The sequence below is a fragment of the Mesoplodon densirostris genome, chromosome 5 (genome assembly GCF_025265405.1).
Source record: "Mesoplodon densirostris isolate mMesDen1 chromosome 5, mMesDen1 primary haplotype, whole genome shotgun sequence".
NCBI lineage: Eukaryota > Metazoa > Chordata > Mammalia > Artiodactyla > Ziphiidae > Mesoplodon > Mesoplodon densirostris.
This window is the reverse complement of record NC_082665.1, coordinates 57,110,116-57,132,964: the sequence shown is the minus strand read 5'-3', so window position 1 is coordinate 57,132,964 and position 22,849 is coordinate 57,110,116.

Genomic DNA, 22,849 nt, shown 5'->3' with positions numbered 1-22,849 from the left:
TGGAGAACAGTATAGAGGTTCCTTAAAAAACTAAAAATAGAGTTACCATATGATCCAGCAATCCCACTACTGGGCATATATTCAGAAAGGATGCAAACTCTAATTTGAAAAGATACATGCACCCCAAAGTTCATAGCAACACAATTTATAATAGCCAAGACATGGAAGCAACATAAATGGCCATTGACAGATGAATGGATAAAGAAGATGTGGTATATACATATAATACTACTCAGCCTTAAAAAAGAAAAATAATTCCATTTGTAGCAACATGGATGGGCCTAGAGGTTATCATACTAAGTGAAGTAAGTCAGACAGTGTGTGGTTTTTCTCCAGAATCACAAATCTACTCTAAAGTAGGAGCACATGATGATAAATTAGGGTAGATGATGCAGAAGGTAACTGAGATAAATTTCTGAAAGGATTGGTGAGATCCAGTTTATGGTTGTATGACATGGGATCCTTATTTGGGAGAAAGAAAATGAGTACAGAAAGGGACTGATTAACTTGCCTACAAATACTGGATCAAGGAACTGGAGATTCCAACGAAGTCGGTGAATAGAAATGCAGTGAGAGTTGTAGCAGAAACAGCTATTGGTATCCCCCAAACTTTTCTACCTTTCTTCCTTTCAGAAATAGAACCTCCCAATTTTTGGCTGCACAAAAGATACTTAGCTAGGGACAATATTTCCCCATGTTCCTTTTAGCTAGGTGCTATATACTGAATGTTTATGTCCTCTCAAAATTTGTATTTTGAAACCTAATCTCCAATGTGATGGTATTTGGAGTTGAAGCTCTTGGGAGGTGCTTAGGTCCTAAGAGTAGATCTTTCATGAATCGTGTTAGTAGCCTTATAAAAGAGAATCCAGAGAGCTCCCTGGTTTCCAGGGATGTGAGAACACAGCAAGAAAATAGCCATCTGTAAACAACGAAGTGCGCTCTCACCAGACACCAAATCTACCAGCAACTTGATCTTGGATTTCCCAACATCCAGAACTCAGAGAAATAAATTTCTGTTGTTTGTAAGCCACCCAATCGATGGTATTTTGTTTTTGAAGCCTGTATGGACTAAGACATTAGGTATGACCATGTGACAAAACTTTAGCCAACAGGACATGGGTATAAGGAATATGTGCAACTTTTGGGTCATAGCTTTTAATAAGAAAGCAGCTAGTCTTTTATTCTCTTTTTTCCGAGTTCTGGAAAATATATATGATAGTAGTACATCAGCTTCAAATATGGGAACAAAGATAGGCCCCACAAGGGCAGCAGAACTATAAGATAGAAGGAACTTGGGTCCCTTGATGACCTTGTAGAATAGAGCCCTTTGCCACCCTCGACCACCCACTTCTGAACTGTTACATGAGGAAGAGCCATTGGATTTGGGGTCTGTCTATTTCAACAGCTTATCCTGTAACTAATTTAGGTGGAATAAAGATGTGCAACCTGAAATAATACAATTATAATCAGAGATTAGGATATTAGATTTTGTGACTTCAGACACAATGTAATTCTGGAGAACAAGTGTTCAGGATGGGATCATGGGAATTGTTCACTGAAAGCAAGTGAAGATAAATAGAGTAAAAGATGGAAAGAAAATATGAATTTAGTAAATTGGGTTAACAATCTATATGGTTATAAAATCACCTGGATGAGAAAAGGAATGAGAATGGCAAAACAAAAACAATAAGCCATATGACAAAGTCCTCAATAGATGTTGGAAAACCTTGAGCATCATAACTAAAAGGGACATGGAAGAAAGGCGACTGCTACAATTGATTGGCATGAGGCTCAAGGTCTCAGGGATATTTTCCCCAGAGTGGAGGAACAACATTATAGAAGTAGTAATACAGGCTACTGGTGATTCTAGTCCAGATACCATCATTAACTAATTTAGCAAATCATTTTACATCTCAAAGTCAAAAAACTCTCACCTATGAAAGGAGAAAATTGCACTAGATTACAGTTAGTTTCCTTGTAGCACTAACATTTCATGATTTTAACTTAGAATTGAATCCAAATTCCCTAATTCTAATAACAGGCCAGTCTTCCACTTCCTTTAGAACCATGTCACTACATCTTTCATGGAACATAAACCCAGGGCTAGCGCCTCTTGGGGAGAGTGATGAAATGGTATATAAACAAGTCACTTCCCTTCTCTCTCCAGCAGAGATGCCCAACTTGAAATTTCTTCTCTTTGCACCTGTGAGCTGTGGTTCACAGCTGTGTGAGCTGATTCCCAATTACGATGATTTGAAGGAAAATCTACGCCCAGAATGTTATGGGGCCTATGGGAGAATCCAGGCCCAGGCCAGTCAGGCAGTGTCTTGGGTGACCTCTTTCTGACCTGTGCAGTTTTATTACCCAGTTGCTGGTGGAGAATGGTTGCTTACACAATAGTATTTCCATTTTCTTCTGCTATTTGGATGTTCCCTCTTTGATTTGTTTTTTTTTTTCTTTTGATTTCTATAATTTCCACTTTTGAATAGACTATTTCAAATCATATGTGTATTGTGTGTGCATTACACACACATATATACATATATACAACATAGCATTACTAATTTCCCAAACTTTCAAGTAATCCAACCACAATTTTAATAATTGAGTGCTATAAGTAAGATGATGCTCTAGTACTCTGCTAATGAGTCCCAGGCCTTTCATTTTAGCCTCTTTTACCTTTGGCAATGCTACTTTGCATCTTTCTAAGCCCCTGAGTCTCTTATACTTCCCCTCTTGGGCTTGACCCAGCCAGTGTGGGTGTAGAGCTCTTGCCACACACCCGGTCCACCATCTGTAATTTTTTTCCTTTTCCAGTAGGATAAACAGCAGCACAGGACAGAGTTAGAATCAATGATTAAGGTAAAGATATAGATTCTATTAGATTGCATTTGTTTTTAATAACCATGGACTAGGACTATTTCAGATCCATTTTCTTTTCCATTCTTTTCCATTTCTGACTCTTATATGGGGGAATCAATATTTCTTAGGTGCCATGATGAAAACACTGAAGTTAGATTCCCCTCACACCAAAGATATTCCTGATTCTTTCATTGGTTCCCATGCCTACATGAAGGTCTACAAGGTGAACTTTAATATTTTAATGGGGGGGAAAAAAGGTTGGTTGGGAAAGAGTTGTTGATTATTGTTTACTTATTCTGTAACTAATGCTACCTTCCTTGTTTTGTGTTGATTTTCTATTAAAGAGGGAGATGTTAGTTGTGAAGCTAAGGCTAACAGAGCTTAACATCCTTTAACCCATCAGACCAGGTCTGCCATTGCTGTTTTTTTCTTAGCATCTGTATAGATCATTGTAGCACTTATTACAGTGGTAAGTTAGTCATTTGAGTTTATTTACTGAAAGTGAGACCTGCTAGCTTGCAGTCTCCTTCAGGGCTAGAACATATTTTTATTTTTCAGCACTCTATTATGACTTGCAGTTTCTAGGTACTCAAAAATTTGAGTGAATGAATGTAAGAAGCATTATACTGAGTAATATTTTTCAGAGATTTTTTTAAGTGTTCATGCCTCTGAGGCACTTAGTTTCTGGAAGTTCCTGCACAAGTGTTAAGCCCTGAAAATAGTAATAGGTAAGATTTGAACAAGAATTGTTACAACACTCATAACTGCATTGGTAATTTTCAAAGTATCAGGAAAGAACCTACAACACAAAGAATACCCATTCAGAACGCAATATCCTCTTTTTCTTTCTTTCTTTTTTTTTTTTAATTCAGCAAGCACTCCAGGATCATCTCTGTTAACGTCAATTATCTCTACATTTTAAATGTGTGGAAGTGCAGCTAGGAAATTCACAGTTAACATCTTGCCATGTAAACCAGGCTTTAGTAGAAAATGTAATATTGAAGTGTCACTGAACATAATCAATCACCTATCTCTCACATGTCCCACTCTGCATTAGCAATCACTGAGTATTTATTGCTACTTTTTTCTTTTGAATTATTGTATTGATAGAAGGTCAGATGTGCTAAATTAATGGGTATAATTCAATCAGAGTGCATCTTAAGCTCAATCATACTCATTTTTTCTAAACTATGGCATAAATGCCAGTATTTCTTATTACATGTGCTTATCATTATTGAAATCTCTCATGTAGATATGAAATACTACAATTTCTGTGTGTTTCAAATAAAATCAGATGAAGGACTACATGGATCGCATAGGACTTTCCTACTAAGTATCCAAACCATAAATGGATGTGTGAATAAATAGCCAAAACTTTAGCGCATGCCTATATCATTCAAAGAACAGATCTCCAGAAGAAGGCTGATGACTATTTTTTTAGCATTTTTAGTAGATAAGTTTTATTTTCTAGTTCTTTTTTTTAATATTTATTTTATATTGGAGTAGAGTTGATTAACAATGTTGTGTTAGTTTCAGGTGTACAGCAAAGTGATTCAGTTATACATACACATGTATCTATTGTTTTTCAAATTCTTTTCCCATTTAGGTTATTACAGAACACTGAGCAGCATTCCCTGTGCTATACAGTAGGTCCATGTTGGTTACCTATCTTATTTTTTTATTTTTTCTTTGGCTGCGCTGCATGGCATGCTCAATCTTAGTTCCCAGACCAGGGATCGAAACCACACCCCCTGCAGTGGGGCACAGAGTCTTAAACACTAGACCTCCAGGGAAGTCCTGGTTACCTATTTTAAGCATAGCAGTGTGTACACGTCAATCCCAAACTCCCAATCTGTCACTCCCCACCCCAACCCTTCCCCCCGGTAACCATAAGTTCATTCTCTAAGTCTGTGAGTCTGTTTCTGTTTTGTAAATAAATTCATTTGTATCATTTTTTTAGATCCCGCATATAAGTGATATGATATGATATTTGTCTTTCACTGTCTGACTTACTTCACTTAGGATGATAATCTCCAGGTCCATCCATGTTGCTGCAAATGGCATTATTTTATCCTTTTTAATGGCTGAGTAATATTCCATTGTATATATGTACACATCTTCTTTATCCATTCATCTGTTGATGGACATTTATGTTGCTTCCATGTCTTCGCTATTGTAGACAGTGCTGCAGTAAACATTGGGGGTGCATGTATCCTTTCGAACCATGTTTTTTTCTGGATATATGCCCAGGAGTGGGATTGCTGGATCATACGGTAGTTCTAATTTTAGTTTCTTAAGGAACCTCCCTACAGTTCTTCATAGTGGCTGCACCAATTTACGTTCCCACCAACAGTGTAGGAGGGTTCCCTTTTCTCCACACCCTGTCCAGCATTTATTGGTTGTAGATTTTTTGATGATGGCCATTCTAACTGTTGTGAGATGATATGTCACTGTAGTTTTGATTTGCATTTCTCTAATAATTAACGATATTGAGCATCTTTTCATGGGCCTCTTGGTCATCTGTATGTCTTCTTTGGAGAAATGGGTTGATGACTATTTTGACACAACTATTTCTGTTACAACATTATTTTCATTCCTCAGTCCATACTTCAATATAATATAATTGTTCTAGAATTAAATGTTTATGATTGTAGGCTCTCTTGCTTGAAGTTCGTGCAAATTCTAGAAAGCACAAGTCTGTAAGTGTAGATACCTCATTCAAACAAATTCACATTTTTATTCATTTGACCATTAGTACATAGTATTCATTTTACTTAAAAAGTTATTAAAAACTAAATCTGTATTGACATTATTTAATTTATTCCCAATATTAAAACAGACAAGTTTCTTAGATCTTCCCCCTCCTCTCCCATTCCTATTGTCTTGGAACATCTTTGTTTGAGAACAGTAAAGTGTTACCCTTTATAGGAAGTCTAAATCCCTGCCTCTCTCAAGCCTTTCCATAACATGACTTCATCCCTTGCCATGTCCAGCTATTTAAGCCTCTCTACACCATATGGCTTCTGTTTTGATAGACTTTTAGTCATTTGTTTAATCCCACATACATTTGCTTATCTTTATCTTTTGCACTTAATATGCTATCCAGCTCTCAATATATCTGCTTGTTTTTTTTAATTTTTATTGAAATATAGTTGATTTACAATGTTGTGTTAGTTTCAGGTGTATAGCAAAGTGATTAAGTTATATATACATACATATATATATGTGTATATATATTCTTTTTAGATTCATTTCCATTATAGGTTATTACAAGATACTGAGTACAGTTCCATGTGCTATACAGTAGGTCCTTATTGATTATCCACTTTGTATATAGTAGTGTTATATTTTAATCCCAAACTCCTAATTTAGATCAGCTTCAAGTTACTCATCCTTCAAGTCAAGTTAAAATCTCATCTTATGAAAGAGACCTTCTGTTTGGCTCTCCAGATCCACTCTCCACCCTGACCTCTGTCCCAAACGCTAATGGACTACATTAACAGGTTCCTTTGGCCTAGATGTCAGTTAAATTTAGCCAAAGGGGAGCCCTGGAAGATGGGAGGGGAAGAAATAAAAGAGTAAGATTGTGGTATTTCTTCCACCAATCCCTTTCTGTAAGGTAATGTTTATCTAACTGCATCCCTCAACCAAAGGTAGCCCTCTCCACATGACTCCCTTCTTCCAGGTTCCAGGAATTACTCTAATCCTTAGCCCCTTAGTATGGTAATGGACTGGTTGTCATTAGCCCCATGGTAATGTATTATCCCTTATGGCTTCCACTTATGCTGAATGTATCTTTGTAAATGATACCTTTATTGAACCTTCCTGAAATTATCTATTTCCTGCTAGGATCCTAATTGATACACATCCCTTCCAAGAAGCCTTAGCAAATAACTCCCATTCACTTTCAGATGATGGCATTTATGTTTATCACACTGTGTTGGCTTTTAAATATGCCCACAAATTCTTTGGTATTCCTCTCTTCAAAGAATGGAGCCTAAGTCCCCTCTCCTGGAGGCTACAGAAAGTGACAGAAGTGTTGTCACATGACTTCCTTTTTTAGGACAGAAAAGGCATTGTGGCTTTTGCTTGCTCTCTCTCTTGGTTCACTCATTCTAAGGAAGCCACCTGCCAATTGACACTGGCCCACATGACAAAGAACTGAGATCTCCTGCCAATAGCCATGTGAGTGACTGAAGCAGATCCCCCAGCCAGAGTCAAGCTTTCTGATGACTGCAGCTGTGGTTGACATCTTGTGGTTGACACCTTATGAGAAACCCTGTACCAGAATTACCCAGCTAAGCTGCCCTCAAATTTCTGATCCAAAGGAACTGTGAGATTATAAATATTTGTTCTTTTAAGCTGCTATGTTTGGGAGGTAATTTGTTATGTAGCAATACATAATACTAATAAATAACTAATATAGCCAGATAGACAGAAACATACTCTATTTAAAGGGTTTTAGGCCACAGAGGTATAATGCAGATTCAACATTGGATCACCCTAGAACTCTTTGCTTTTAATTATCCCATTTTTTCCCTATTAAATAATCTTTGGGTCCTCCCAACAACCATGACTCTGAATTCCTCCATAACTTTGCTCTTAGTGTAACTTAGTGAATCTTCTGCTAATGACACCAGATGTGCCCTATAATTTTGCCTCTTGTGCCATGGATTAAACCTAAGAGTCCCACTCACTACTTCTCCAATCCTGACCATGAAAATATTTTTACTACCAAATCTGTGCCATACAAGGATAGCACTCTCACATTTTTCTTTTCATTTTCCTATTATATTTACAATATTACATTATTTAAGACTTAAAGCAGTAGTATATGCCTTGCCCTCCTAAACTGTATTGCAAAGGGAGCAATCATAATCTCATGCTTATATTCTATTCCTTTCAATTCTGTTGAATATATAGTAGAAAATAAGTGCTTATAAATGTGGATATCTCATGACATTATGTTTAATAAATGCTCTTTTTTTCTTGCTTCATTCTTCCTTCTGCTGCTACTACTACCCTACCACCCCCAAAATCTATATGTCTCATTTGAGTTAGAAGATTTTTATGTTTCCCTGAGCTCCTCTGCCATCCTCTGGTGCAAATTACTATATATTCTGTATAGATGTTAAACTTTTAGGGGGGTTTTAACTTGTTTATTTTAATTTAGAGCAACTTGCTGGTCAAATACATCACCTTCATCCATAATCCCAGAGTAATTACATAGAAAACATTGCTGCTGTTTGCCACATTCAACTTGGACATAAATGAAGATGACTCTATCTTGATGTTACTGTGTTGGCTCTCGGATAAATAGGAACATATGTGGCATGTCCAAAGTAAAAGGATGACTTACTCTCCTAGATAACTTCATTTGTCAAAAAGAAAACAAGGTTTCCTGGCTCGTTTTCCTTTTGTCCAATAAAAATAAGCCTTTGAGACAGCTTTTCTCTCATTGACATGCCATTGATTGCCAATATTGCTGCAGCTACACAGTTATAAATATGCAAAGTGTGATATATGTGGGCCTATTTTGCATACTATTCCCGTGTCCCCAGCTGCCTGCTATTTTTGCTCAAGTCAAACATGCTTTGATGTGCTTATTTTGTTGTTTTTGTTTGAATTCTGTGATACTGAATGATGAAAAACAGTTTATAAAAATCATCAGATATACAAATGTTGCTGAAATATGTCCAAAATCTAACCTTTTGTGTTTGAATATAAATATCAATGCTAATATGACAGTAACAGAAATTTGTATTTCATAAAATTCTTCACACATACAGGATTTCAATGATACCTAAATCACATAGACAATGTGCATTAAAATTCAAAAAACTTAGTGTGTATGATTAAGTTATATAATTACAGAACAGGATGGAAATTCAGAGATATTTGGATTTAACTTTTTCATTTATGAAGAAGTTGAAGTCAAAGTATATTAGGGAATTTGTTCATGGCTACACAGACAATTTAATGACAAACTACACAGAATCAGATTTCTAGTGACTCTTGGTTCAGAGTTCTTTTCCTATACAAAAATCAGAAGAAGTAGTAGCTGTGTCATCCAGAAGTAGACAGGGTGGCTTTTATTTGGGAGTGCCTTATTCTCCATGTTCTGGGATGTGCTGCCCTGCCAAGACAGGTCAACCTTGCTCTTTCAATATGCCCAGGGATAAATAAGTCCCTAGAGGCAGAGTCTCACTACATGAAAGGTATTTAACACTGAGAAAATTATAAGAATGAAATTTTATAATTTAACATTGAGAAATGGAAAATTCTATAGACTGTAAGATTCAGGTAAACATTATCATTACAGCCAAAGCTAGATATACATAGCTTTATTCATTAGCCATGATGAATTATCACAGATATCAGGAATTTATTCTTATATACTCAGAGAATTTCTCTCTACATTCAGAAGATACAAACTCAAAAACCTATAGGGGCTGGCAGTTAAGTTGCTGAAACAGCTGGGTGTGATAGCACAGGGAATAGTAAAGAGTCTGGTAAAATAGAACATAAATATCCTATTTAAAGGGAGCAGCTGCTATTCATCTCTAGACAGTACCTATCAACTAGAAATTTGGAACTAACATAAAAACTTTCTATGTTTGGAGAGGAAGCAAGATTGATTAAAAACTACTTTCCCACTTTTCTCCAAAGAAGACATACAGATGGCCAGTAGGCACATGAAAAGATGCTCAGCACTGCTAATTATTAAAGAAATGCAAATCAAAACTACAATGCAGTTATCGCCTCACACCAGTCAGAATGGCCATTTAAAAAGTCTACAAATAATAAATGCTGGAGGGGGTGTGGAGAAAAAGGAACCCTCCTATACTGTTGGTGGGAATGTAAATTGGTGCAGCCACTATGAAGAACAGTATGGAGGTTCCTTAAGAAATTAAAAATAGAACTACCGTATGATCCCACTCCTGGGCATATATCCGGAAAAGATGAAAACCCTAATTCAAAAAGATACGTGCACCCCCATATTCATAGCAGTACTATTTATATTAGCCAAGACATGGAAGCAACCTAAGTGTCTAAGTGACAGATGAATGGATAAAGAAGATGTGATTTATATATATATATATATATAATGGAATGTTGCTCAGCCTTAAAAAAGAATGAAATAATGCCATTTGCAGCAACATGGATACACCTAGAGATTATCATACTAAGTGAAGTAAGTCAGACAGAAAAAGACAAATATCATATGATATCACTTATATGTGGAATCTTAAAAAACGATATCAATGCATTTATTTACAAAACAGAAATATACTCACAGACATAGAAAACAAACTTATGGTTACCAGAGGGGAGAGTAGGGGTGGGGTTGAGGGAGATAAATTAGGAGTTTGGGATTAACATATATGCACTACTATGTATAAAATAGATAAACTAAACAGACTTACTGTATAGCACAGTATATATATATTCAATATCTTGTAATAAATAACCTACAATGGAAAAGAATCTGAAAGAATATATATATTATATATTGTATATATAGCTGAATTACCTTGCTGTACACCTGAAGCTAACACAACATTGTAAATTAACTATACGTCAATAAAAAACTGTTTTTAAAAACTACTTTCCCAATTTTTATATACTCACAAAGATTTATGAATATTTATTTTAATTACATAAGACAAAAACTTTTGGTCTGAATTTGGCCTCTGGGTCTTCACTTTACAACATTTTCTATGCAGACTTACATAGAAAGTCGAATCACAACCAGATATTTTCTCACATATAATAGAGTCAGAACAAGGAGAGTTATGGTTATTTAATGTCCCAGGTCTAATAAAGTCCCATATAGAATTTCCATTAGGGATAATGCTGCCAATGAGGAACAGAAATACTGTAAATTCACTCTCTCCATTCCCTGCATCTATGTCCAAACCAAGGAGGGACTTGTCATCGACCCAGAGATACTCCTGCTCCAATAGTTGAGACTCCTTTTCTCTTGTATTGTACATATGGCTATATCCAAATTTACTTCAACAATTCTCTACTTTGTCTGGAGAAAAAAGTGGCCAACCCCCTTCTGATTAAAAACAATCTCTTCTATAGATATTTCTATAGAAGATTATTGCTAATGAATAGAAATAATACATTATTTCTTATAAATGTAAGGTTGGTTGGCCTGGAAATAGTCCTGTTTCCTTCAGGTGAATTTGGATTTGCCTGTTCAGATCCTTCCTGTGTTGATTTTATATTTAACTTTGAGTGTTAACACTATCTTTCTCATGTCCAAGTTCTCGGAGGACTACTTTAATGCAGCTTCTAATTCTGACTTTTTAAGACCAGCTAATGACATAGTGTCCTCAAGTTCATGGAGTGACATGAATTTCCAAATACCCCCAAAATTAATAGGTTAAAAATTACTTTATGTCTAAAATATCAAACCAGTTGCTGAACTGGGTGGCATTTACAGTATCCTGTATTCTCCCTTCCAAATCCTGATGCATGCTAGCAACCCACTACCATTTGCAGAGAAGTGGTTAAGAAGATCTTTGTATAGTCCTTAACAATCAGGGTACACTGAAATTTATCAGGCACCCAAATCACTGCCTCAGTTTTTCCTCATTCTTAACACACAAAAAGTGCGTAAAACAGAGGGAAGAAAGCACTGGATTTGCAAACAGAACAAACCATGTTCCCTATGAGATCTTGAGCTGGTGGAGTCATGAGCTCATGACTCCACCAGCTCAAGAACTAGCTGTTCTTTAGGGGGGAGTGACAATGCCATCTCAATATTCTACTTGCTTAGGTACCAAGGAACTTGTCGTGGAGACCACTTGCCAGATAGCAGCTCCAAGTTTCCTATCAGTGTCACCAGAGGAGAGGAGAGTCAGATAGGCAGGTGGTATCTTAATTGCCATTAATAAAGTTCCAAAAATCTTTTAACTATAATCAGCTTATATCAGCTCTAATTATTCTGTCCCATTAATTAAGAACTATAGCCTTCCCCTTTTTACTTAACCTTGAAAACTATACTTAGACCCAGTATAACATCATGGTATGGATTCCAAAATAAAACTGACTTCACAGCTTATTCTGCCACCTAAAACACCTGTGCCTCCATTTCTTCAAAAAGGATTTAACATAGGATCTATGCCATTGAGGTTTTTGTAACTATTAAATGAGTTAATGTCTGATACTTAGGATAGTGCCTGGCCTATGATAAGCACTATATACATTTTATCTAACTATTTTTTATTATCAACTACATTACTGTCTCTGCAGCTGAGTCTTTATAATTTTTTCCTGATGATTCTGTCCTAGTGCCTTCGTAATTTCATACATATTTGTCAAGCAGATGTCCAAATTTCTGGTTTGGAAAATATGTTCATCATAATTAAAGAAAACGTATTTCTAAAATAGTACTGCTGTTCAATTTTCCTATCCTTAAATGCCAGCTGCAGAGTCCCCCAGCAGGAAGTATCTCTTGATGTCTCCTAGTCCCTAGTACCCTGCATCTCTTCTGTGTCTTGGTCCATAAACAGGTAATTTCTTTAGACACTTTTGCTCAAAATCAAATCTCAAGTGTCAAACAATGAGTGTATTTTTTAAAAAGCCACAAAAGGATACTCAGCAAGCTGATCCAATTCCTTTGCTTCTAGACCATGCACACTTTCCAAATTAATGAGGCTTTTTAAACTCCACTGTCATTTTCATTTTGGCTCTGTTCAGGATAACTAGACTTCTGGTCATTAAAAATAATTTTCAGAAAAACTTTATTGTATCAGAGATCATCATTACTTTTCTTTTTTTTTTTTTTTTTTTTTTTTTGCGGTACGCGGGCCTCTCACTACTGTGGCCTCTCCCGTTGCAGAGCACAGACTCGGGACACACAGCCTCAGCGGCCATGGCTCAAGGGTCCAGCCGCTCCATGGCATGTGGGATCCTCCCGGACAGGGGCACGAACCCATGCATCGGCAGGCGGACTCTCAACCACTGCGCCACCAGGGAAGCCCCATCATTACTTTAATATAATAAGCTAATCTATCCAGTGTGTCATGTGGGATTCATTACTTTTCACATGTTGCTTTCATTATTCAAAATATTTAAGGAAGATATAATGTTACCTATTGTTATGGAGGTAACTTTTTCAGCTATCCATTGCTATGTGATAAATCACCTCAAAATTTAGTGTTTTATGGTAACAGCCATGTTAGTATCTCTCATGTTTCTTTGGGTTGACTGGCATCATTTGGACAGTTCCTCTGTTCCACAGGATATTGGCTGGATCTACAGTTGTCTGGGGGCTCAACTGCACTGGAACAGGCAAGATGGCTCATTCTCAGGCTGGCAGTTGGTACTGGCTGACCACTGACAACATACCTTGGGCTGTAGACCAAAGCACCTCAGCTCTCATGCTGCTTATGGCATGACAGCTGGGTTTTTTGAAGGACCATCGCAAGAGTGAGTGTTCCAAGAAGAAAGGAATAGAAGCTGTTAGTCCTTTTAAGACCTAGACTCAGAAGATCCAGAACATTCTATTGGTCAAAGCAGTCACAAGAGCAGCCCAGCTTCAAAGGGAGGGGATATAGTCTTTTCCTGTGAGAAGTGACATACAGTGCAGAGAAGGGAGAAATTGTCCATCTTTGGAGACTGGCTACCATGGTAACTAAAACCACCCTCTTCTCCCAAGATTTATTCTGTCTGTTGATGGACAGCAAATGGAATAAGAATTAAGAAAGTAGTTCAGTAGGCCCTTGTTGTTTAACTGTTTTTTATATAGTAGTGTGTATCTGTTAATCCAAAACTCCTAATCTATTCTACTATATAGCACAGGGAACTATATTCATTATCTTATAATAACCTATAACGGAAAAGAATCTGAAAAAGAATAAATATGTATGTATAAATGAATCACTTCGCTGTACACCTGAAACTAACACAACATTGTAAATCAACTATACTTCAATTAAAAAACAACATTAAAAAAGCAAGTAGTTCAAAATACAAAATAAGTTACAAATTATGTCTTTAAATTGTATTGAAATTGAATAGAAAGAAATATGATCTTGGAATCAGAACATTGGGGTTCTAGTCCAAGCTCTACAATTTGTAAGCTAGTGTGACCTAGAACAATTCACCTAAACTGAATATCTTAGATTATTCTCTTACAAGAACAGATGGAGAAAAAACAGGCAAGAAACTGACCCTGGGAATGAAAGTAAAATAACTGATAAATGGCCAACATGTAACTTACAAAGAGAAAATAATTAATCAGACTTAGGAAGACAAACTCAGGGTCTCAACATTGTCACAGGATACTGTCAGGCTCCTGTGATTGTTGTCATAACCACAAAACATAAAAGCCACATGGATGGGTCAGTCACCATGGAAGGTCAAAGACAAAAGGCAAAACTCACCAGGATGGACTGAGGAACTGAGATGCAGGCATGAGTCAGACAACAGGGAGAGATAAAGAGATTAGCACAGTCTTGGTCTCCCTGCATTTTTATCCAGATATTCTGAATTAATAAGCAATTCTAAATTTAAAATTTTCAACTCTAGTTCTACACCAAAACTGCCTGTGGAACTTAAAAAAGCCTAAGTCCACATCGTTCACACTATTCCTCAACCTGGAATATGCTTTTCTCCTGGTTAATTCCAATCCATCCTTTAAGTCTCAACTCAGTAGTCACCATCTCCCAAAGGGCTTTTGAGAGAACCCTTCAATACAGGTTACAGTCTGTATACCTCCTTTGTTCTCCCAAAGATTATCATATTTAATATGCCCTATTTTCTGTTTCTCTTCAGTATACTGTGAAGCTAATGAATTTCTAAGGTTTAACACAGTGCCATCATCTTCCACCACCAAGATAGGTGATAGGTAGATAGATGATGGATGGAAGAAATGCAGGAAGGAAGGGAGGAAGGGGAGAAAGATGGAAGGAGGGAGAAGGGAGTAAAAGAATGAAGGAAAGAAGAGAAGAAGATCACATTCCCAGCTTCTTTCTACCATCTCCAATACACATACACATAAACATTTACACCCTGGCCACCACCAGGAGATTCTAAATCAATGGATATATATTTTTATAGATTCTATTCCTGATGTATAGTCAGGGTTGGGATTTATTGTTTTATGTTTGACAAGCAGAAAGTCGTCTTGTACTGGCACAAGAATCTTATATGATCCAAATGTTGGGAATGAAATCCAAGGGTAGGAATACTATGTGTTTCTCCTGGTCCAGATATGGAAACCAAGGGAACTAACTAACTAATATTTTTTTAGCATTCATTGTCAAGCAGTGTTCCAAATGTCCTAAATATACTTTATTCTCACTGTAATGACAACAACCCTATCTTACTATCTCCATTTTTACTGATAAGGAAGTTGGGGGATGATACAGAGAGAATAATTCAGCAGGTAACATATAGAGCCTGGTACACAAAAGCAACCATAGCAGCTTAGGGACTGTGTCCCATTAGATTCTCTGTATACTGTTGTATACAAGACTACAGACAGATTGATGTTCAATTCATCTTTATCAGCAGCAGCACATGTTTTACCTTGTCTCCTTTGTAGTCAGAAAACATACTAGTGCATATAAAATGAGTAAGGCAACAAGTATGTATTCAACTACAGTGCTACCTCTGAGAATGGCAAGATGGCAGAAGATGGAACATGAAGTAATACAGCACAAAAAGTAATGACCGAATTGAATAAAATGTTTTCTAAACAATAGGTGAGACACTTTCAAGGGGCATCCATATGGGTCAGTGTTCTTTCCTTCCCACAAAATCCAATACCAGTGCCTACTTTATGGTGCACAACTTGTGGAGATGCACAGGGCCCATGGTTAGAAGGCAGGCTCCTCTTGGTTTAATGCTCTGCTGTCACTCTCTCAAAAGCTTTAATAAATTTTGAAAAACCACCCATTTACAGTTTACATTTAGTCCCACCAATTATGTAGTCAGTCCTGTCCAGGAAATCCTATAAAGCCCCTCACTGCACAGCAATATGTAAAGGAGACACTTTGTAATAGGTGGTCACAGCCAACATGTTTGCAAAAATGAGAGAAGCTGCTTAAATATCTGTAATAATAAACAAGAAGAGAATTGTTAGACTCATAGAAATAAAGAGAGTCTTAAAAATCCTCATAATTAGCATATCAGCCTTAAATCAAAGAAGTGACAAGGCTGACATGAAGCAGATTGGATCAGCAGGTATTGGCCCAGCATGGAATACAGAAGTGGATCAATAGACAACAGTGAACAAGGACAGTGAGAAAACAGACATGGATAAAAATTAGAAGGACAATATCCTTAGCAGTAGAGGCAGAGTATTTTTTCAAAACCTTTGGAAAAATAAATTGGTAATAAATATAGGGAAGGGCATTCATTTATCTGGATATCATTTTTAACTGTGTTATGCGTAAGTGAACTGCTTAGTAATCTATACATAATTTAATTTCATGATGTGAATTCAGTCATTCTCAATTAATCATTTTTGACATCTTTGTAAACTACTGAGTTATGAGAATCTCTTCAAGAATTATTAATCACAGAAAAATAACTGGATATTTGTGCTGACATTCTTATTGCTCAGAGGGAACAAATGAGGCAAGAACATAATATTGAAGGATCCTATAGAGACTTGTTTCTGTTTAAGTAAGCTAGTTGCTTAGGACATTCATTGGGAAGAAACAGGTATTCATAACAATGCCTAATATCTGAGGGCTTTTGTGCATTATTTGTTTAACCACTTTAAGAACTCTATGAGGCAGATACTATTTTAATCCCCATATTATTTTTTTCATTCATTCATTTCATTTTATTTATTTATTTTTATTGAAGTATAGTTGATTTACAATGTTTCAGGAGTATAGCAAAGTAATTCAGATGTGTGTGTACATATATATATATGTACACACATATTCAATTTTTCAGATTCTTCTCATTTATAGGTTATTACAAGATACTGAATATAGTTCCCTGTACTCTACAGTAGGTCCTTGTAGTTTATTTTATATATAGCAGTGTGTATATGTTAATTCCAAATTCACAATTTATCCTTCCCCCCTTTTCCCTTCGGTAACCATAAGTTTATTATCTATGTCTGGGAGTCTACTCCTGTTTTGTAAATAAGTTCATTTGTATCATTTTTTTTATTTCACATATAAATGATATCATATGATATTTGTCTTTTACTTTCTGACTTACTTCACTGAGTATGATAATCTCTATGTCCATCCATGTTGCTGCAATGGCATTATTTCATTCTTTTTTATGGCTAATATTCCACTGTATATGTATCACATCTTCCTTGATTTTTTTTATTGAAGTCTAGTTGATTTACAATGTCGTATTAATTTCTGCTGTACAGCGAAGTGATTCAGTTATACACATATACACATTCTTTTTTATGTTCTTTTCCATTATGGTTTATCTCAGGATATTGAATATAGTTCCCTGTATATATACCACATCTTTATTCATTCATTTGTTGATGAACATTTAGGCTGCTTCCATATCTTGACTATTGTAAATAGCGCTGTTATGAACATTGGAGTGCATGTATCTTTTCGAATTAGAGTTTTCATCCTTTCTGGATATATGCCCAGAAATGGGATTGCTGGATCATTTGGTAACTCTATTTTTAGTTTTTTAAGGAACCTTCATAATGTTCTCCATGGTGGCTGCACCAATTTACATTCCCACCAACAGTGTAGGAGGGTTCCCTTTTCTCCACACCCTCTCTAGCATTTATTATTTGTAGACATTTTGATGATGGCCATTCTGACCAGCGTGAGGTGGTACCTCACCTAGTTTTGATTTGCATTTCTCTAGCGATATTGAGCATATTTTCATGTGACTGTTGGCCATCTGTATGTCTTCTTTGGAAAAATGTCTATTTAGATCTTCTGCCCGTTAAAATTTTTCTTTTATTGGAGTATGCTTGATTTACAGTGTTATGTTAATTTCTGCTATACAGCAAAGTGTTTCAGTTATACAAACATATATATATTCTCTTTCATATTATTTTCCATCATGGTTCATCACAGGATATTGAATATAGTCCCCTGTGCTATACAGTAGGACCTTGTTGTTTATTAATCCTGTATATAATAGTTTGCATCTGCTGGTCCCAAACTCCCAATCCTTTCCTCCCCCACATCCCCCTCCTCCTTGGCAACCACAACTCTGTTCTCTATATCCATGAGTCTGTTTCTATTTCATAGATATGTTCATTTTTGTCATAGTTTAGATTCCACATATAAGTGATATCATGTGGTATTTGTCTTTCTCTTTCTAACTTTGGTATGATAATCTCTAGTTCCGTCCATGTGGCTGCAAATGGCAATATTTCATTCCTTTTTTATGGCTGGGTAGTATTCTATTGTATATATGTACCACATCTTCTTTATCCATTCATCTGTTGATGGACATATAGGTTGTTTCCATGTCTTGGCTATTGTAAATAGTGCTGCTATGAACATAGGGGTGCATGTATCTTTTCAAATTAGTTTTGTCTGGATATATGCCCAGGAGTGGGATTGCTGGATCATATGTTCAGACTCTTCACTAAAGAAAAGATATAGATGGCTAGTCAGCACATAAAGGATGATCAACATCATTAGCACCTGGGAGATGAAAATTAAAACAAATGAAATACCACCAGACTCTCACTAGAACGCTTACACTAAAAGACTACCTAATATCAAGTTTTGGTGAGGACGTGGAGCAACCAGAACTCTCATATACTGCCACTGGGAAAGCAAAATAGACAATTTTGCTTTTAGCCATTTTGGAAAACAGTTTAGCAGTTATTCGTTTGCATTAAGAAGATACTTATTGGGCTTCCCTGGTGGCGCAGTGGTTGAGAGTCCGCCTGCCAATGCAGGGGATGTGGGTTCGTGCCCTGGTCCGGGAAGATCCCACATGCCGCGGAGCGGCTTGGCCCATGAGCCATGGCCACTGAGCCTGTGCGTCCGGAGCCTGTGCTCCGCAACGGGAGAGGCCACAGCAGTGAGAGGCCCACGTACTGCAAAAAAAAAAAAAGAAGATACTTATTATGTGACCCAGCAATTCTATCTCTAGAAATTTACCCAAGAGAAATGAAAACACATGTCCACACAAAGAGTAATTCATAACAGGTTTATTCATAATTGTCAAAAACTGAAAAGAACTCAAATGTCCATCAACTTGTGAATGCATATATAAATTGTGGTATATCCATACAAATGAATATTACTCAGCCATAGAAATAAACTACTGATATAGACAAGAACATAGATTAATCTCAAAAGCATTAAGCTAAATGAAAGAAGCCAGACACAAAGGACTTTACACTCTATACTCTTACTTATATAAAAGGTTTTTAAAGTCAGACTGTAGATACAGAAAGCTGATGAGTGATGGCCAGAGCCTAAAGGAGAGGACTGACTGAAAATGGTCATGAAAGAACTCTTTGGGATGATGAAAATATTCTATATGATGACTGTGGCAGCTACACACTGTACATATTTGTTAAAAATCATTAAATTGTACACTTAAACAATGTTAATTTATGCAAATTACATCTCAATAAAACTGATTTAAGAAAACCTCTTTAGTCAATCATAATGTAGTAAATTTGTTGAACAGCTACATCATAACAAAATTGTGAACCTAAGTAAGATTATATTTCATCTTCATTCATCTGTAACTTTTGACAGTTAATTGCTTGCTCATTTATTGTTTCCAGTACCATTTTATAATCACACAAATTACATAACAAGTATTTTCTGATGAAACACATTTGCTTTGAAACACGCATGTTTCATTAAATCATAGATACTAGATTTCATAAAGATGAAGTATTGTTTTTGCACTGCCAGCATTTAGTCAGCATATGGGGTGGGGGAGCTTCTTGATTTCCGTGTATAAGATATTGAAGTCATCCCATCTTTTCCCATTCCATCCCAATCACTTGTGGTGATTGTTTATATAAATGGCTGCTGACCAGATGAATTTAGCAAAATCGTAAATGCTCAGGATTCATCTTGATTCATTGTTTAGTGCTTGTGGATAAAAATCTGCCCGCTAAATTCCTTTCTTCCAAACACTCACATTTCAGATGAGGGAAGGTCTGAAAGCCCAGATACTTGTTTCCTGCTTCTACTATCTCATCCATGTCCACACATATGTAGATGCCAACAGGAGTCTGGACCACCGCTGTATCTTAAAAACGGACTTTTAGAGAATTGATTGAACCCCAAACCTAAACAAAATACTTTTTCATTCCCCTTTCCAAACGAAGCTTTTTAACGTGATGTAGATAAAAATGAAAATGTTTCAAAGTTCAGCAGAGAAAATAATAATTTTAAGAAAATAATAATAATTGTGTCATGCTCTCTGCTTAAAAAATGCCTTCTTATATACATTATCTCAAATCAAACCAAACCACCAGAGGATCAGCCATGATTTAATATTAACTCTTCAGTAATATTTTTTTCTTTGACTACAGAACATTTCTGGGAAGTTTCCTAACACCAGACTTCCCTGAGACAGCTCAGCACAATACACCCCTCACTGCACAGATGACACATGTCCTTCCTTTATAAGCTATGCATACCACTTCCACACATGGAATGCAAGGAGAAGGACCAGACCTCTCTGGCTGTTAGTGAGAATACACTTAAAAGGGGCTTTTAAAAAATTAATTAAACCCATGTCATTTCCAAATACAACCAAGTTCCTACTGTTTCCAAACAGCTAATATCTCAAAGCGAAACATATTTGGCACAGCCAAATCTAGAGTACACTTTCAGGCTCCACTCCCTGGATTTCTTCCAGGAGGAAAGTCGATTTGTCTGATTAAAAATGGTGAGATGCCACTGGGCACACAGATTTTGGGAAAAGTCAGCTCTAGGATGAATGATGAAGTAGGAAAATTCCCATTGGGGATACATAAATGGAGATATTGGGGTGTGTTTCAAGACCCTGAAAATAAGGTGAGTTTTAAAGAATTAAATTAATAGTAGGTCACATTTTCATATGCAGCAGTAAAGCAAAAGATTATCTGTTATATGATGAAGAGTTTAGACACATTAGAAATCTAATCAGGGTAGTTTATTCATTTTATCCTTTTCTCCTCCTTAGAAAAAAAAGAAAAAAGAATTCAAGGTAGCACACAGAAATATATACAATATAATAAGAGGGTAATAGATAAAAAATAAATGTTGACACCTCTACCTATTAGAATAGAGACTTGAGCACACAAATCTACTTTTGCTTTCTTTTCAAATCCCACTAAAATAATAGAATAGAGACTTTAAGGCATAAGAGCAAAAGATGGAAGAACGGGGGGTAATAGCAAAATTTTGGAAGAGATGGGCTACTGGTAATGATATAAACTTATAAAATGACATAACCTTATAAAAGTCTCCTAAATTGATGGTACCAGTTCACTTTGGAAATGATGATAAAGAGAGTATCCTAAAATGAGGAGGATGGCTTGAAGCAGCAATTCTTCAAATCCTCTCTCCTAACTCAGCAAATGACTGAAGTTTTATGTATTAGAGAAGTTAAAAGAAAGAGCTTCTGGATTTAGGAGGAGGAGGTACAGGTGAGGGTAGAAGTATGAAACCAAATACAGAGAGATTAAGTACCACATCCTCACTGGATTCTTAGACCCCAGTCTACTTTCCCTACTCAGATCTCAGAATGCTGGCAACTGATGGACCTTCTACATCCATGTAGAAGATGTGAAGAGTTTTCTTCAGAGAATCTTACTAGTTAAGAGGAAAGTTCTGGAAGATACCAACATTAGAGGTCGATCCAAAAAAGGCCCAGCCAGATCACCCTATAGTAAAACTCATGGTATGCCAGCTCTAACTTCACCCTCAAACCTTATAAATGGCTTTTTAGACTCTGACTATTAAATGGAAGCAGCAAACAAAAATTACCAACATCTGAATAAAGCCTCTGATGCAAAAGATGACAATTTGGAGGAAACAAGGACTAAACAAAGAGAAGAAAGAGTAAAAGTCATTAATATACTCAAAGGGGTAAGGTAAGCTATTGCATAGAGACAGAAACAGTGCTGTTAGGAACATTCCAAAAACAAGCCCCCAAAAAGAGCTCTTTAAAATTTAACATATGATTATAGAAGTGAAAAACTCAGTAGAAGTATTTAAAGACAAAATTGAGTAAAGAAGGAAACAATCCAGAAAGAGGAAAACAAGAATTTAAGGCAAAAGAACATACTCACTAGCGATACAAAAAGAATTCTCAAGTGATGGTAAAGAAAGTTTCTATAATAACAGCTGTGCCCCAGCAAAGAAGGAAAACAATCCAGATTGGAGCAGAGCAGAAAGTTCTTCAGGAAGAGATTTCTTTAAGAAGATGAAACTGATAGAACACCTGATACATTTCAAAATCTTGAGAAGATATTCAGACAATATGGCCTCCAGCGAAAACATAAAGTTGTGCAAGAAAAGCAAAATTATCAAGATTTACTACATGGCTCAATTGTCAATTGTGTTTATCAAGAGGACGTGGGCTGGGAAGTAGCATTTGTGCGGAGACTGGGAGTGGTTAAAAAGAGCTAAATCTGCAAATTTTGTAGTTAGAAGTCAGTAAGTCATGCCCAAAATTGACAAACCAAGAAGTGGCAATAAACCATGATATTCAGTGACGTAGAAATATATCCTAAAATAATCCGCCAAAAGTAAGGCAAAGTACACTACTGGTTTTCATAAAAAACCTTGTAAGAACTACTGGTCTCTTTAAACTTTGTGGATATATAACTTTGACATAAATTAAAACTAAGAGCAACACAGCAAGTAGTTACTTATGGAGATTATGAATGTACACCAACAGAACATATAAGAGCACCAACCTCCTAATGTGATGCAGGTAATTGTAGCATAGAATGAATTTTCACTGACATCATACATAAAATTAGCAAGTGCATATCTCAAAAAATTTAAATGGAAGTCAAGATGACATTGTCAATATCCAG